Consider the following 19994-nt stretch of genomic DNA (forward strand, 5'->3'; position numbering starts at 1 on the left):
TATGTAAAATGAATAGAAAATCTCTTAATTAAAAAAAAGAAAAAAATAATATATCTTCTCAGTACCCCATGGAAACTTCTCTAAAACTGATCACATACTGAGTCATAAAGCAAATCTCAAAAGATACAAAAAAAAAAAAATGGAATAACTGCCTGTATCTTATTGGATCACTATGGGTTAAACTTGGAATTAAACAACAACACAAATTATAGAAAGCCTACAAACCCATAGAAACTGAGCAACTGTTAACTGAATTACCACTGAGTATATAGCACACACACACACACACACACACACACACACACACACACACACAGAGGTATATATATATATATATATATATATATATATATATATATATATATATATAAAACACGAAGACTTCTAGAATTCAATGAAAATGAATGCACAACATACACAAACTTATGGGACACAAAGAAAGCAGTGCTAAAAGGAAAGTTCATAGCACTAAGTTTCTGCACAAAAAATTTAGAGAAATCTCACACTAGTGACTTAACAGCACACTGAAAACTCTAGAACAAAAAGAAGAAAACTCAACCAGGAGGAGTAGACAACAGGAAATAATCAAATTGAGGACTGAAATCAATAAAACAGAAACAAGGAGAACAATACAAAAAAAATCAGTGAAACTAAGAGTTGGTTCTTGGAGAAAATCAACAAGATAGAAAAACCCTTATCCAAACTAACTAGAAGGTAGAAAGAGAATATCCAAATCAACAAAATCAGAAATGAAAAGGGGGGGGGCATAACAACAGACATTGAGGAAATGCAAAGAATCATTAGGTCATATTTCAAAAACCTGTGCTCCACAATATATAAAAGAAACAAACAGATTTTTGATAGGTATCATATACTAAAATTAAATCAAGGCCAGACAATTTAAATAGACCTATAACCCTTTGAGGAAATAGAAGCAGTCATTAAAAGTCTCTCAATTGTCCTCCCCCCAAAAAATCCCAGGATTAGATAGGTTCAGGGCAGAATCCTACCAGACTTTCAAAGAAGAACTAATGCCACTACTCCTTAAATTATCTCACGCAATAGAAACAGAAGGAACATTGACAAATTCTATTAGGTCTTAGTCACCTGATGCCAAAACCACATAAAGACTCAACAAAGATAATTACAAAGAATTTCTCTTATGAACATTGATATATAAATACTCAATAAAATACTTACAATCTGAGTCCTTCAAGAACACATTAAAAAAATAATCCACTATAAATCATCCCAGAGATGAAGAAATGCTTCAACTTATGAAAATCTATCAATGTAATACACTATATCAAACAAACTTGAAGAAAAAAAACCACATGATCATCTCTTAAATGATAAAAAAGCCCTTTGACAAAATCTAACACTCCTTCATGGTAAAAATCTTGGAGAGATGGAGGAAACAAGGAACCTAAACATAATGAAAGCCATACACAGTAAGCTGACAGCCACCATCAAATTAAATGGAGAGAAATTCAAAGCAATTCCACAAAAATCAGAAATAAGACAAGGCTGCTCACTCTCTCCATATCTATTCAATATAGTACTTGACATTCTAGCTAGATCAGTTAGACAACTAACAGGGATCAAGGGAATATGAATTGGAAAGGAAGAAGTCAAAGGATCATTGTTCCCAGATGATAGTATATATAACTGACCCCCAAACTTCTACCAGGGAACTCCTACAGCTGACAAACTCCTTCAGCCAAGTGGCTAGCTATAAGATTAACTAAAGAAACATAAGTAGCCCTCCCATATACAAATGATAAATGGGTTGAGATAGAAATCAGGGCAACAACACTTGTCACAATAGCCGCAAATAATAGAAAATATCTTGGAGTAACTCTCACCAGAGAAGTAAAAGACCTATCTGACAAGTCTTTGAAGGAAGAAATTGGAAAAAAATATCAGAAGATGAAAAGATCTACCATGCTCATGGGTCCGTAGGATTAACATAGTAAACATGGATATTTTGCCAAAAGCAATCTACAGATTCAACTTAATCCCCATCAAAATTACAACATAATACTTTACAGACATTGAAAGAATAATACTCAATTTCATATGGAAAAACAAAAAATCCAGGATAGCTATAAAACAATCCTGTATAATAAAGGAACTTCCAAAGGTATCACCATCCCTAATGTCAAGCTCGACTACAGAGTTATAGTAATAAAAACAGCATGATATTGGCATAAAAAAGACAGATGGATGAATGGAATTGAATCAAAAACCCTGATGTAAATCCACACACTTATGGACACCTGATTTTTCACAAAGATGCCAAAATTATACAATGGAAAAAAGAAAGCTGGCATAACTGGATGTCAGCATGTAGAAGAAAGCAAATAGATCTGTATCTATCACCTTGCATAAAACTCAAGTCCAAGTGGATCAAAAACCTTAACATAAATCCAGTTACACTGAACATGATAAAAAAGAAAGTGCAAAAGAGCCTTGAACACATTGGCACAGGACGCAACTTCCTGAATAGAATATCAGTAGCACAGACACTGAGATCCACAATTAGTAAATGGGACCTCATAAACTGAAAAACTTCTGTAAGGCAAAGGATGCTGTCAATAAAACAAATGAGATCATACAGAATTGGAAAAGATCTTCACCAACTCTACATCTGACAGAGGACTGATCTCCAAAGTATATAAATGACTCAAGAAATTGTACATGAAAAAATCCAAATACTCTAATAATGAATGGGGTTCAGATCTAAACAGAGAATTCCCAACAGAAGATTCTCGAATAGTAAAGAAACACTTAAAGAATGGTTGAACATCCTCAGCCATCAGGCAAGTGGATGGAACTAGGAAAGATCATCCTGAGTGAGGTAACCCAGACCCAGAAAGAAGAACATAGTATATACTCACTGATAAGTGGACATTAGCTGCAAAGTATAAGATAGCCATGCTAGAATCCACAGCCGCAGAGAGACTAGGTAACAAGGAGGTTGCAAAATGGAATGGGTACACATGAATTTCTATGTGAAGGGGAAATAGAAGAGATGACCTGGGTAGACTGGGGCCAGTGGGGATGGGAACATGAGGGATTGGGTTGGGGGATGGATGGAGGGGGAGAGAAATGAAAGAGAGATCTTGATGGGGGAAGCATTTTGGGGTCATGTAGAAACCTGATTCAAGAGAAACTCCCATGGTTCTACAAGGATGGCCCCAGATAAGAGTCCTATCCATAGTCAATAGGTAGCCTGAACTGGCCATCTCCTGTAATCAAATTGGTAACTACCCCAGTTGTCCTTAGAAAGCTTTCATCTAGTGACTGATGGAAACAGATGGAGAGATCCACAGCCAAGCACTGGGTTGAGCTCAGGGAATACTGTTGAAGAGAGGGAGGAAGGATTGTAGAAGTTAGGGGGGTCAAGTAATAACAAGAGAACCCACAGAAACAACTATTCTGGACTCATGGGAGCTCATAGACTCTGAACCAATAACTAGGGAGCCTTCTTCGGACTGACTTAGGCCCCCTACATATATGTGACAGTTGTGTAGCTTGATCTACTTATGGGACTCCTAGTGGTGGGAGCAGGGCCTGTCCTTTACACTTTGTCTGGCTTCCAGAAACATATTCTTTATACTAGGTTGCCTGGCCCAGCCTAAATACCAGGGGAAGCTGAGTCCTATCTCTACTTGATATGCCATGCTTTATTGACAGCCACAAGAGGCCTTCCCCTTTCTGAACAGAAACAAAGGAGTAGTGGATTCTGGGGTGGGGGGGTGGGGGGGGGAGAAGGAATGGGAGGAGAGAAGGAAGGGAAATGCAGTTGGGATGTAAAATAAATGAATAAGTTTAATTAAAAAAAGCACAGGCATAATTTTTCACATTACATGTACAGGGCTGTTCAGTTGGATTATCTGATCTTTTTTCCACTTGAGCTAATTGTCTCCATTGAATGTTCATACTCTGATATTTAATGTCTCCACACGGAAGTAACATGTTGCTTTGTTTTACTTTCTAATAACCAAAGTAATTTACTTGGGTCTCTGTAAATTAAAGCAGCCCACATCCTGAAGTGAGAAAAGGAGGTTGACTGGGATGGAACCAAGAAACCTGAGTGGAACGGAAGTGGGAATAATTAGAAGGCACGACACACTTACACACAGATTTATTTGTTAAAAAACTGAGTTAATCATGAAAACTATCCATCATACCAAGAAAAAAATACAGTGGCCCAGGTTGGTATTTCGAATGACATTTGCTTATGAAATATGCTGTAGTACTGTAAAACATGAGTAAGAAGGAGGGTAACTAATTCTGTGGTGAAAGAAGCCTCTTTTGAAGTCATTTCTTCAAACACAAGTTTCTTTTATATAATGTTTCTTCCAAATAGTAATAATATACTATTCTAAATTCCCATGGCATTCTGTTCTTTCCTAAGATATGTTTCCCAATTCTATATTGTATTTTTATTTGTGGTGTATTCAATACATATTTTCCTCTTCCTCACTCTGCTATCTCTTTTAAGAAATATCAGTATTCTTTTCTGGTATCTTGCAAATATGAAGTTGATGGCTTCTGTAGGTGGAAGAGTTAGGTTTTTGAGAGTGGGCCCCTGGTAGGCCAACCATGCTCCCGTGGAAGGCCCTGTATCCATTAGTGTATAAGTAGCACAAATCAGAGTCAGAGTTTCTAAAAACAAAAAAGAGGACACAAGGTTGAGAGGGGTGAAAGAGGAATTAGGGGGAAGGGTTGGGGGTAAGATGATCAGAATACAATATCCATGTATAAAATAATCAAAGAATTAATTTAAATATTACATTAAATATAAATACTGATTATATCCCACCTGTTTGTATACTCAACTGTATTGCCCCCCTAAAATGTTGCAGAGCTCATTCCTGTATCCAAGATGCTACCCTATTTAGAAATAGGGTCTCTACTGTGGTAATGAAATTAAAACGAGGTTATCGGGGTTATCCCTAACCCAGTATGTCTAGCATCATATTCAAAATGAAAAAAAGAAATGGCCACAGAGATGGCTATTCTCTGTGAGAAGAGGATGTGTAGAAACTTAGGCAGGTGATCATAAGAATGAAGTGATGCGGCCTAAGCCAAAGGAGACCACAGCTTTCCAGCAAGAACTGGAAACTAGAGAAGAGACAAGATTGTGGCCTGGAGCAGATGGAGAGAGTATCTCCAGGTAATGCTTAGATTCTTATTTCCAGCATTTTGAAGAGTGTGACAATTAGTTTGTGTCATTTTGAAACACCCACATTTTGTTACTCTTCTATGGAAACCCTAACAAATTAGCAATCTGATAGTAAGTATTACCGTCCTTTTTTTCTTTCTTCACACTTCAGGGAAGTCTAATTCATTATCCTCAGTTTACACACACAAAAACCTTAAGAAAATTCTCTTGAATTCAGCAGTAATCATTTCAGTCCCTCAATAGCAGAATCATATAATAAATGAGTTTCCAACCACTGGATTTTTATCATAACATCTGTAAATATTGATACTCTTAACCTTAGATCTTATATCTTTGCTTACAAGTGGCATTTTAGTTTGCTTAAAATTGCTCTAAGAGATAAATGTCAATTTTTAATTTAAAATGGCATTATAAGTATAAATTCTAAATAACCTATTTTAAAAGGATCAATAGTAATTTCTGAAAATTGTACAAAATAAAATATCTCGCTATATGCTTTTTTTTCAACAGAAGCTATTAGCAGGGATTTGTTGTTAGTTTGTTAAGTCTTTGAATATATCCAAACACTATTATTGGTAAATGCTTCTGTGTTTGATTAGGTTCATTTTCTCCCCCCCCCCCCCCGCGCTGCCCCCCAGGGAGATTGTGCTGGTCTGTATCTTTCTTGGTATTTGTACTTTGAAAGGATTGTTTGAAAGGGATTTACTCACAAAATATAGCACTGGAAATTAAGCTGATACTGGTACATTCATCCTTGCTAATAACTCTGACACCTGTCCTTAGGTATGAGATGATCCAGAACACTGCGATTCCCTGGTGCATGTAGTGCATTCTTAACTCACAGTTGATGGATTATCCACAAAGCTGTAGGTCTTAAACTCAATCTGTACCATGATTTTTTAGTACCTTCTTGGTTGGGCCGATTCAAATTATGTCTCCATAGAGAGTGATAGTCAAACATATCCCATAAAAGCAGCTCTCCTTGACCCAGTTCCGAGTGAAGAGATTTCTTAGTAGTACTGGTTGAAAAGAGATAATGTTCTACATTCACATGTGGAAACCACCAGGATAAGACCATTTTCTAAGCCTGTTTTGGTTTCAATAATAGTGGCAATTTTCTTGGTTCAGAAATATTTCCCAAGATGACTTTCATTATATTTAGAATGAATAGAACTCATGTTGGCAAGACCACTGAACAAGCCAGTTCATCTTTTTCCCTGGTGATCTTGATTTGCCACTATATTTACTATGGTATCCAGATGGTGACTACTGGGAAGCAAATACATTCAGGTTTATAATGTGAGACATTATATATTCATAATGAAAGAGCATACAATTCTTATTCAAGCTTTTTTCTCATGGAGAAGAGGCTTTATAATCCATTAAAGACATCTTTGATTCTGTTTCAAGAACATGCCATTCAGTGATATGTGCATTTATCAGTGTTTCCCTATCTGAATTATTACATGCTCATATTATTGCATATCATTCATTTCACTTTATTATATTGTCTTTAGTGTTTTTCTTAGCTATTTCATTTTATTTATCTTTCATATTATAAATAAATCCCAAGTTAAAATATCTTCTGCTTTGACGAGTATCTGTTCTCATTTGTACATCATTTGGAAGAATACGTGATAATCTTAAAATCATCAGTTCACTTTTACTAATAAGCTTTAAATTTTTAATTGATTCTTAGATTTAAAAAAACCTCATACTTTTGAAATGATTTTTTTTTGTATCATGTTGAGAGGGCTGTAGGTAGATGTGACTAGTAACAGCAACTGTGTTTGTCAGAGATAAACAAAGAGGCTGAATACAAACAGTTGAAATGCAATAGAAGCATGTTTACTCTTTGTATTAGGCCCGGATTTCAGCATCAAGGCTGCTATTGGGAACATGTACTATCATCAACGCTCTACTTTTCTTTTTCTACTCTCATGTATTTCACCGTGACTACGGGTTCTCATTGTCCCACTCCTCCTGGTCCCTCTCCCCACATCTCCTCTCCCCAAGACCACTCTTCCTTCTTTCCCCTCAGAAAAAGGGCACAGGCCTTGCAGGGATATCAACTAAAGATGGCATATCAAGTTATAATAAAACTAGACACATCTCTTCATATCAAGGCTGGATGAGACACCCTAATAGGAGGAAAAGGGTCCCCAAAGCAGGCAAAAGGGTCAGAGACAGACCCCTCCTGCTGTTAGGAGTCTCACAGGAACACCAAGTTAACAGTCATAACATGTATGCAGAGGACTTAGGTCAGACCCATACCAGCTCCCTGATTGTCAGTTGAGTCTTTATGAGCCCCTATGAGCCCTGGTTCGTTGATTCTGTGTGGGTAGTTTTCTTGTGATGTCTTGACCCTCTGGCTCCTACAATCCTTTTTTTTCCCTCTTCTGTGGGATTTCCTGAACACCACCTAATGTTTAGCTGTGGGTCTCTGTGTCTGTTTCTGTCAGTTTTTGGAAGAAGCCTCTCTGACAACAATTATGCAAGCCTCCAGTTTATGGATGTTCTACTTTTCAAATTTCCACTTGTTCTAATATTATTGATGACTACCTTCTGTTTAAGAGAGCCTCAGAGTTAAAAAAACAAAAAAAGAAAAACAAAAACCAGGACTCTACAGCCAAGCATCTCATCAAATAAGCCAGATATCACACTTGTAACTCAGAGGAATTCAGAGGGAGTTAAAAAAAATGAAGGCAGAAAATACATGCTTGCTGTGTGCATCCCAAAAGAGCTTTGCTGAAAATGTATCATCAGGTGCCCTTGTTGACAAGTGTCTTGAAAACACACACACACACACACACACACACACACACACACATCTCATATTTATATATATATTTGGTAGTTTGGTATAATTGCAAATTAAATAATCTTATAATTTCAGAGCTGCTAATTTTTCTCATTTTATATACTTCAAAAATCAAGCACTGAAATGTACTTTTCAATCACTCTCTTATAAATGCTATTAGGAAACACTGAGGAGAGCAATGAGTGCATCTGCCTCAACAATGGGGCATCAGTTCTTGCTTTCTGTGGCTTTCCATCATTGGTCACTTACCATTATTCTTATTTTTCCTATATGAATGAAATAAGGCACCAAAAGAATGGATTCTCAAGAAAAAAACGTATTAAAATGCAAATACCATATTAACAGGAATTTGCTGTTTACCTCATTTCTTTCTTGTCATATGTGCCATGGATGACTTAATTTCCACACCATGTTCAACCATTCAGACTATTGCTACAGATTTTTTATTCTGTATACATGTGTATATTTGTATGTGACATTGTTTTGTTTGCTTATTAAGTTCTGTTCTTATTCCTTTCTCCTAAAACTGAGAAAAAACTCAAACAAACAGTAGCGCATATTATTTGGCATATCCTTTATTTTTGTTCTCACATCAGATCTTCTAGCTTATTAACTATTTGGAATGCAGTTCAGTGGCAGAGCAATTACCTAGCATGTGTGAGTCTCTAGATTCAACACATACCTAGTACTTTAAAATTAGAAAGAAAATCTAAGCCCACAAAAATGTTTCTCCATTATAATTAAGCCAACTTTTTGACAAAATTCTGTTGGTAGCAGAAATGACCCTTTCTATTGCAAGTACAGGCAATTTAATCCTTGTAAGTGGGCTCACAGATGATGGAAAACATGGGATTTACATAGAGAAGTATGAAATAGCCTGTGCAACAGATATGCCATGAAGCTGGTCACAGGCAGAAATAGGAAGGATGACAGGATTAATTTTCTCCATCTCCACATTCTGCAGGGCTGTCAAAGCTGAGCAAGTATTTCCTGTGTCCTCCTCTATCCTATCCTGTGATAGTGGGGACCAGGAGGCCTCAATCCTACAAAATAACTATAGTTAGCTGAGGAAAGTGGGGGAAGGTGGTCTTCACAGGGAAGAGCACACCAATTTGTTTTCCAGTGTCAAATAGTCAGACCTGAAAACATATATAAAAGTAAGATGTATAGACTCAACAGATTATATTTAGGCATATTTTTATATATAAAATATATATAATGTATACAAAAACAATTAGTGTAGTAGGTAGCCATTTCAGCTTTGATCTGGAAGTTCCAACCTCCATTGAGGCTTTGGTAACTGTCATGTCTACAAGGCAGGGCCAAGAGAGGACCCTAAAGACCCAAGATCTGGATGCACCACCCTCTCTTGGTTCCTAGACCCTGGACACTGGAGGTAGATTGAGCAAGCAGAGTTCTCCAGAGAACACTACCGGACTGAGCTATACCTTTCCCAGACCCTGTTACCTATCCCTTCACTTGTAAGTTACCCCACAAAATAAACCTCCCTTTTAACTACGTGGAGTGGCCTTAATAATTTCACCAATATCTGGCACCCAATGTGGGGCTCGAACCCATGACCCTGAGATTAAGCGTCTCATGCTCTATTGACTGAGCTAGCCATGGATGATTGATTGATAAATAAAACACTGATTGGCCAGTAGCCAGGTAGGAAGTATAGGCAGGACTAGCAGAGAGTAGAATTGAGAGAAGAGGAAGGCAGAGAGGAGGAGATGCCAGCCTGCCATCCAGGGAGCATCATGTAGAGGCAGCAGGTAAAGCCACAGAACACGTGTTAATAGATTAACAGAAATGGGCTGAGTATAAGAGTAAGAGCTAGACAATGGTAGGCCTGAGCTAATGGCCGAGCAGTTTAAATAATATAAGCATCTGTATGTTTATTTTATAAGTGGGCTATGGGACTGCTGGGGCTTGGTAGAACCTGGAGAGAAAAACTCTAGCTACAAGTGGTGCCCAACGTTGCACGAGTTTCTACCTAAAACCCGAGAAAAGGATTCTAAAATGGAGCTAGAAAGAGCTTCCTACTTGTCTCTCTCAAGTTGACAGGTTCCTGACATGTGCATTTGACCAGCAGTGTGGTGGGAAGGAGGGGTCTGCAAGCAACACATTACACTGATACTTGGTGGATTTAGGCTTTGCTAGTGTAAAAAAAAAGAGGTTTCTGGGCTAAACGCTGCTTTGATAGAACTGCTTCTGGTAGTTGATGGTACACATGGCTCTAGACCCAGAGCTGGCAGTAACCTGAACCACCGCCATGTTGGGAAGCTGAGGTGGGTAGAGCCAGCAGCCACAGTGGTCATTTCAGTCTTAAAAATGCTACAGTTTAAAACAATTGATTCACGATAAGACAGATTCAGATGGAACAAGACTTTAAATGCTTTACAATGCGTGTAAAAATGTATGTAGGCTTGAAAGAGAGAAAAAGGAATATATACAGTTATATAAAGAAATAGTTTTTAAAAATAAAGTCTTGACAGAGATAGTAAAGGTAGTATAAAAATAAGCCATGTAAAGATGGATATTACACAGATAATCTGGATTGTGTTGTCTTTGGGATTTTTTTTTAAAATTTATTTATTATGTTAGATATGTATGCTGGTAGACCAGAAGAGGGCACCAGATCTCATTGCAGATGATTGTGAGCCACCATGTGGTTGCTGGGAATTGAACTCAGGACCTTTGGAAGAGCAGCCAGGGCTCTTAACCTCTGAGCCATCTCTCCAGCCCGTCTTTGGGATTTTTAACTGCAGAATAACATTTGATTGTACACTATGTATATTTTAAAGATACCTTAACTTCAAAATTTGAATCTAAGGATATGTTGCTTTGGAAAGAAGGCTCTGCTTTTGTTTCCACAGAAAACAAGAGGCTATGGATTTGTTCCAGATTAATATACATCAGGTTTGACCAGCCAAGACCCCCTGAAAGGACTCCAATGACACCATGGCCCAGATGATCCAACACCCAGAACCATTTCAAGGCAACTGGCTCAGATGATACCCCCTCACTGACTCCATAATCCTAAAATTTTCTTTGTGTCCCCATAAGATACAGTGCTCCCCTCCAGCAGGGAGTAGCAAGAGAAGCTATGCCCCAATTCTCAAATATACCAAGCTGGCTTTGGAGATGGAATTGGCTCACAACTTCTCTAAACCCAAGAATATTATTAAAAGAAAAGGTTAAGAGATTCTTGTGTCCCATATCAGAAGAGCCCTCTGGTGTGGGACAGAGAAAAACCAATATTTTTATTTAAAGCAGGTTGATCATAAATGCAATCTCTTTCTAAAGAAGAAAAGGGGATAGTTTAGATATGATAGGATGAAAGGGTAGATTAATGAACATACTTTTAAAGAGCAACAACTTGTTTGAAATGTTTTACATTGGTATTGATTTTAGTTTATTGATGCAAGTTTAAACTTAATTTTGTTATACTGTGTATATATTTCTATTCTCATTTGAAGTATTATGTTTATGTAACTCATTTAGATTGTAATGGACAATTAAGAAGTACAGATTAATAATTAGTCTTCTATGATAGTCAAATTTATAGCCATGTTAGTTAAGTTTTCTAGGTATACATAGGTATAATTCAATTAGGTTGGTAATCTTCAAATACTTCAAAGACCTACAGAATATGCCATTTAAAATTTTTAAAAAATTTAGACTTTCTGGACAGTGAGACATGTCTGCTCCTGGCAGCACCGATTTACTTCAGAGAGGAGGATGGGCATCCAAGACACTCCATATAGAGTTTATCTTCGCCTTGGCAAAAATAGCCATTTGGACAAGAAACTGTTCTTGCCTGGACTGCTTGATCGACTGGACATGCAGGACTTATAGGAAAGTGACCACTGAACTTTGCTTGGTGAAATGGTCCTTCAGGTTCCTGCTCTGCAGAGGAAACTGCCAGACATTCTACAGGACACAGAGAAAAATGACTGAGAGGGCTGGAGAGATGGCTCAGAGGTTAAGAGCATTGGCTGTTCTTCTAGAGGTCCTGAGTTCAATTTCCAGAAACCACATGGTGGCTCACAACCATCAATAATGAGATCTGGTGCCCTCTTCTGGCATACAGGCATATTGCATACATAATAAATAAATCTTAAAAAAAAAATGACTGAGAGACTCTAGGCCTGTGGGCTGAAGACAGATGCCCCAACTTTACAAAGGAACATTAGGTGACTGTCCAGGCTGCCAGCTGTCTCTGTCTACCCTGCAAGACTCTTGAAAGTTGCTTGCATCCTTCTCCCATTTCTCAGTTAATAGTATATCCTTCTGGGGGTCTTTGATGTGGTTGAAGACTAATTAACTTAATTGTCCATTACAATCTAAACTCTACATCAAAAATTATAGAGTTATAATTTCCTCAGTAAAAATCCATAGCCAGGCCCCAGGTGGAGCTCCAAGAGTCCAATTGGCAAGAAAAAGGAGGGATTGTAAGAGTAAGAATTGTTGAGACCAAGATTGGAAAAAAGCACAGGGACAAATAGCCAAACTAATGGAAAGACATGAACTATGAACCAATAGCTGAGGAGTCCCCAATTGGATCAGGCCCTCTGGATAAGTGAGACAGTTGATTAGCTTGAACTGTTTGGGAGGCACCCAGGCAGTTGAACTGGGACCTGTCCTTAGTGCATGAGTTGGCTGTTTGGAACCTGGGGCTTATGCAGGGGCACTTCGCTCAGCCTGGGAGGAGGGGATTGGACCTGCCTGGACTGAATCTACCAGGTTGAACTGAATCCCCAGGGGAGTCTTTGCCCTGGAGGAGATGGGAATTGGGGGTGGAGAGCAGGGAGGATTATATGAAAGGTTTAGAGGGAGAAAAGGGGAGGGGAAGATGTTGACTTCAGACAATAGTTCTTTAAAGCACAGTGCAGCTCTTAACTCCTCTAATGCCTCACGTAAGGACCAGTCATAAATTTCATATAAGTCCATCTGCATTTATGCTTAGTTTCAGGGATGGGTATAGGGGATGTCTTATTTACTATTTGACCTCTTTAAAGACTGTTGTGTGGAGGTGTTGAATAGCTTTGGTCAGAGGCCACTAGAACAAGAGCAGGCAGGAATATTAAGAAGCCATCAAGGTTTATCAAAGCAGAAGTGAAGTATTCCGAACCCATTTTTTTTTTAATAAAGCTAAAAGAGAAGAATACTGGCTTTAAACCTTCCTCTTAACCCACCCTTACATTGCCATAGCTTCACAGAACACTCAGTTTCACTTCTTCTTTGCATAGGTAGAGGTAGAAATGACAGAGACCTTCCTTCTTCCTTGGTAATTCATATACAAAACTTGATCTTGGTATGCCATCCAGATAGACTCATATTCTGAATAAGTTTTGGTATGCCTAGGAACCATTTTATACCCCAGGGCCTCCTGAATGTAATTATTTTCCAAACGATTTTTACGTGGAGTAGATAAAATTTAGTTTGACAAGTTAAGCCTAACCAGGCTTCATATCTTTGTCTCTTTGACAGCTCTCGGCTTCATTTTTACTTCTCATTATGCCGTTCACATTTATTTTGTATCTTAACACATCACTTTCCCTCCTCACATGTGGACTTCACATCCTCTCCCTTCCACTGCCAGTGAGGACACAGGTTGCAAAATAGAATATAGATTAGAGGCCTGAATTATTGAATGCTTGTATGTAACCCGCATTTTAATTTTGTTAAAAGCATACATAGCAATTATGTATGTAATATTAAGATAGCACCTAATGAAACAGATTCCTAGCAGGCTATTTTAAAATACACGAATTCTACAAACAGGTACACTCACGCATATAGCTTTCATATACACGTAGCACTCACACAGAGCAGATGATTATTCTGAAAATTTTAAATATCAGAGCTTAAAATTGTGCAAGAGCTCTTCACAACTGACTTTCTCTTTACATGCACAAAATTCATGTTTTGTTTATAGAGTCAAAAAATGATTGGAATTGCTCTATGTTCTTCTAAACTACATGGACATCCTCTGATTCCCTCTTCTTGTTAACCACTTCCCAAATGAAATATTATAGGCACTTTTGTTGTTGACAGATATTTTAATTTTAATTTGTGAACTTACCTCTGTTTTCTGCTTATCTTTCTCTGTTTTACATAGTAACTGTCTTCAAGGATCCCAAGCCAGGAACAAGGGAAAAACTTGTTAGTGTTAGTAATAACCATGTCCATTAAACTAGAGATGCCAGAGGCACCTTATTACACACATATATGAAATTATACTTGGTGGTTATTATTTTGCTGTTTTCCAATTCACATATTTTTGTTCCCTTGTTTTTGTATTGTCTTGAGACAAGGTCTCACTCTGTAGTGGCTGGCCTGAAGCTGACTATGTAGACCAAGTTGGCCTTACACTCATAGAGATCTGCTTACCTCTGCAGCAGAACTCCTTCCTAGGACTAAAGGTATGGGCCACCAAACTCAGCCTTTATTATTTATTTGTATTCTGTATCACAATGTAGCTATTTGAAACACTGATTTTCAAGTACCTGAAATTCATTGTTAGTTCACCACTGAATAAAATTATTTTCTGTACCTTCATTTCTCTTATCTTGTGGAACTTTGGTGATCTTGTACTTAATTCCCTCATTAAATACCATCTTTAGTTTTCCATTTTTTAACAGCTTGTATACACAAGCAACCCTAATAGATCCCTTAACAATGCAGTTGACCTTGCCAATCTACTATCTTCTAAAAAACAAATGTTCTCGTCGGAAATGGTCACTCTTTACCTTGTTAAAAAGTCAAGTGGAGACTTTGTAAGCCAGAAGGACCTGGACAGATGTAATGCAGACACTAAGAGACCATGGATGCCAGCCTAGACTAATATAGCCAGCAAAACTTTCAATCATCATAGACGGAGTGAACAAGACATTCAGTACCTGTTTGTTTGTTTGTTTGTTTTTAATTGACCAGCTTTTAGAACTGTAAGAAATAAGTGTTATCTAATTACCCCATCTTATATAGTTTTTATTTTGTAGTGACCTGAACAGACTAAGACATCTCTCAACAAATTTAGGAAACAACATCAAAGAATGAGTAGATGGACAGTATAAAATTCCCCTCAAAAATCAAAAGAAGGGCCTACCTTTGCTACCATGTCATGGAAACTGAAGTTGACTCAGAAACTAGATAACACTAAGAGGAGAAAACTGACCTCACAAAGTTGTTCATTAATTCCACATACTTGTGTTTCATGTTTGCCTGCACCCCACAATAATAACAACAATGAATAATTGTGGTGATTACAATGGGAAATATCCTGTCTCCCATAGCCTTGGGCATACATAATCCCCTGTTGGTGGTGCTGTTTGGAAGTCTATGGAACCTTTGGAAGGTAGACCCTTGTTATAGCAATACGCTACATAGAACCAACTTTGAGTGTTTATAGTCTTGCCAGACTTTCTGTTTGCTCACTATGCTTTATGATGTGATTGAGGATATGAGAACTCAACTTCTCCTTATAGATGTTATACCTTACTGGTGACACACCTCCTTTCCATGATGGATATTGCTGGAATTTGTAAGTCTAAATAAAGTCTTCCATGTATAAGTTGCCTTTGTCATGGTGTTCTATCATAGTAACAGAGTAGTGACTACAATGATAAAGTCAGAAGCAGAAAAAATCCATAATAAACATGGATCTGTAGGCAGAATTTTCTATCTCTCCTGCTAGCTCACAAAAAACCACACATAACTTCTTATTAGTTATGAATGCTCAGCCGATAGCTTAGGCTTGTTTTTAGCTGGCTCTTAACTTAAATGAACCAATTTCTATTAATCTATGTGCTACCCTGAGACTTACCTACCTCATCTACATACTACCTATTCTGCTAGCTCTGCATTTCATGGCATCTTGGCCTCCTTCTTCCCAGTGTTCTCTCTGCAACAAAAATCCTGCCTATTTTTCGGCTGCTAAGTTTTTTATTACATGAATCAGAGTGACAATCTTCACAGTGTGCAAAAAGATTATTCTACAACATAGGTTGGCAGAAAACATGAAATCTTTCTAGCAACAAATAGGAAAAATACTGTATCAGTAGTTGGTCCTATTCCTAGCTAGTCAGTTCAGGAATGCTGGCTTTGCTCTGTTGGGAGTCCCTTTGTCTGTTACTCAGTGGGAACAAACATGACAAAGGCTTTGAGAATGTCATCCCTGGAAATGCATAGCTTTCTGAGTTAATTCTTGGTGGCTCTACTATAGTTTTAAGATTTGAATATTCCTGTCTGTCTCCAACCCAGCCTGATAGTCTATGATAGAACAGTTTCTTCCTCAGGCTTTTTGTCTATATAAGTCTGGTCAATTCCATACAATTTTGTCAAGATACAGTATTTCAGTATAAACTTCTGCTAATCCTGTGCTTTTGTGCTGTGACCAAACCGCTAGTCCTTAGATATTGGATTATTGTACCTGAACCAGTAAAATGAATAGATTCTGACTAGGATACAATAACATTAATGACAGTTCTGCACAGATAGAGAACTACTCAGAGAAGATTCTAGAAATCTAAGAGAGGCACCTTATTTTATTTTTTTGTCAAACTGTCTTACCTTGTAAGCAGTTAGCAATACTGCCTCTTTTCACCTCTGAATGCTTCTAGTTAAATGACTTTCAATCAGCAGTACTTACAGGCTCCCCCCCCCCCCCCTCCCGGCAAAGCAGTTTCTTTACTGTTGCTTGCAGGCTGAATTTCCTGAGCCTGAGCTCATCTTACTCCTTCAGGACTTTGCTCATGTAATATGAGACTGGTTCACTGCAGCATTCTGAGTTCTCTGACAGTTTCCTTAATCCTGTGGCCCCCAACTGCCCTGCCTAGGTCAGGCAAAGGCTATACCATGGTTTTCTTATATAATAACAGTCTTTAGTTTTACACCTTGTCGTGTTTCTGTCAAAGAGCTTTCTTTTACTTAACAAAGAAAACTGCTCTTTTTCTACTCATAAAAATCTTTAATAGTGAGCAATGATTTGGATGCCAGTAAAGAAAAATGATTCTAGTAGATGAATCCATTTTTTAGTTCATTTATTTCATAGCACATAAGTTTCAATCAGACTAGGACTGTTATTAGTGTGGTGGGTACTGTAGAGTGGTGTATTTGAGATCACCCCTACTGAAGGCTCATATCCCACATTGTAAGGATGATGGAAACAATGGAATATGTGAAGAGGATAAAACAAAGCTCTCCAAGATCTCTGGCAGTGTGTAGATTCTTCTTCAACAGCCAGACTCAAATGATGCCTACTCTGAACTCCAATCTTGTTTCATAAACAGAACACCTTGAAATTCATTGGTTTGCTGCTGTGGGATGTTCTGTATGGCAAATGTGTTAATGAATAAAACACTGATTGGCCAGTAGCCAGACAGGAAGTGTGGGTGGGACTAACAGAGAGGAGAATTGAGGGAACAGGAGGAAGGGAAGGGAGAGACTGCCTGCAGCCACCACCAAGACAAGGAAGATGTAAGGTACCAGTAAGCCACGAGCCACGTGGCAAAGTATAGATTAATAGAAATGGGCTGAATATAAAAGTAAGAGCTAGACAATGATAGGCCTGAGCTAGTGGCCAAGCAGTTTAAATAATATAAGAGTCTGTATGTTTATTTTATAAGTGGGTTCTGGGACTGGCAGGGCTTGGAGGGATCTGGAGAGAAAATCTCCAGCTACAGTTTACTTATGTATCAGTTGACCCCTGTGGTGTCTCAAGCCTAAAAAAGCTGAATATCAATATGCAGTAAATAATGAGTAATATTTTATGCAGTTTACAACATTTATTAGTTCCCTAGAAATTTTCTCCTAAAGTTGTTCTGAAGTTGAATTTCCATGTAAAACTCACCCCTTTTCTTTGAAGGCTAAATTATAGCATTTTTCTCTCTCTCTTAATTTCATTTATTGCCTATGAAGATGGAAGATTAACCCACAGCCCTATTGTGGAAATCAAAAGGGCATATTTCACTTAAAGTATTAATCTGCTCTCTTTGCTCTCTGAGAGCCTTGAGTATGCACTACTAGAATTAGAAAGGCAGAGGAAGGTGTGTGGATGCAGGACATATTTATTTTATTTGCAATCTTTGAAAATGAACACAAGTGGATCAAACAGCACTCTTGCTTGGAGGAAATTCCTCTGTATACATTCAAATTTTAATTAAATTAATTTTTTAGTTTTTTTTTTATGTGCTTTGGTATTCTGCCTATATGTGAGTTTGTGCACCACACGTGTGTCTGGTGCCTGTGGAAATAAGAGCCTCTGGAAATTAAATTACAGATAATTCTGAGCCAGCATGTATGTGCTGAGAACTGGATCTGTGTCACCTGCAAGAACAAGTGAGACATCCATCCAGTCTCATCAGATTTGGTTTCCTTTTTGGCCAACAACAAACACTGGTGAAGGGAAAGGGGCCACCTTAATTTAACTTATTTCCAACAACTTTTTGCTCTCTTACTTTATTGTTTGTTGGATACTCAAAATGTCCCACCTATACTCTCTACTGAGTTAGTATTGTTAAAACTGCATATTCTCATAAACAAACGTTGTCTGGTTTCTACTGATAATTAACACATGCATTTCCCTGATACAATGTCTTTCATATCAGGGAAAAAAAAATCTCCGTTTCTATAGAAGAATAATAGCTTCTTTTACTTGTTCTGATTAGCTTAAGATTGACATCCTTATAATAAAAACCAGGAAGCAAAAAGCATATAAATACATCTAGTATCTTCATATGCACACAGAAGTTTCCAGAAGGAAAATAAAGACCAGAAGGAAGCATTATTCCCCTTGATTTTAAAACTTTTTCCATAAAGGATGATAGATTGTATGGCATTAGAAAAGTGGCAGCAAGTTGCTGAATAGCAGTGAGAAAATATATGGCTGAAGCTACTGTCAGGGGAAGGTATTTCAGTAGGTTTGGTTGCGGATTTGCATTTCAGACTCTGGTGATATGTATCTTCTCAACCAGTCATAGTGGCTTCTGAGGGTTTAAACCAGGAGGACCGCTGCAAGCTTGAAATGGCCTGGGCTATAGAGTGATACTCCATCTCAGAAAAAACTAAGTAACATAAAGCAGAATAATAGTTTTCTCTTTGTCATAAGGGGACATTTATTTTCTAATGAGAGACAAAAAGGGTGTGAATTCGGATGGAGTGGAAAGAGGGAGGAATTGGGAGGAGCAGGAGGTGAATGGTAACTGGGATATATTATATGAGAAAAGAATCTATTTTCAATAAAAAGGAAAACATTTTAAAGACTTGTCTTCAGCTGTACATAGTAAAATAGCTGTGTCTCCTGGGTCTTCAGCTAAGAAGAACTTAGATGCCAAAGGTCATATTTTGGGTTGGATGTTTTGAACAACTTCATTCTCAGGTCCAGCACCGGCAGCTCACTCAAAATTCAAGTTCTGCTGACTTCTCCCTCTGTTTAGTCAAACTCCGGCTACACCCTTAATCTACCATTCTCATAAATGTGACAATGCTCCTTCTCTTGATTTCTCTGCCCTTCTTTGATTTGCCACAGAATTCTTACATGATTAAATGTAGCCAATTTAGTGCATATGATCTCTATCAGAATTTTCCTTAATATGAGAGTGTGTCTTGATGCCTGGTATTACCCCCCTACACTAGTCAACGTGAAGAGATAATCTTAGTGCCAATAATCCTTCATTCAGAGTCCCATTGATCTAGAGATGAGGGATACTCTGCACAAGAAAATTCAGTGGCGTTTGTAGCTATCATAGTTACCTCCTGCAGTCTCTCTCTCTCTCTCTCTCTCTCTCTCTCTCTCTCTCTCTCTCTCTCTCTCTCTCTCTCTCTCTCTCACACACACACACACACACACACACACACACACACACAATAAAGCATTGCTTCTATCTCATTGGTCAATATTTCCATGGTTTATTTTATGTCTGTATTTTCCTACTTATTTCTTGTCCCAGTTCATTGCTTTATATGAATTTTGTA

The sequence above is a fragment of the Peromyscus maniculatus genome, chromosome 10, assembly GCF_049852395.1.
Source record: "Peromyscus maniculatus bairdii isolate BWxNUB_F1_BW_parent chromosome 10, HU_Pman_BW_mat_3.1, whole genome shotgun sequence".
Classification (NCBI taxonomy): Eukaryota; Metazoa; Chordata; class Mammalia; order Rodentia; family Cricetidae; genus Peromyscus; species Peromyscus maniculatus.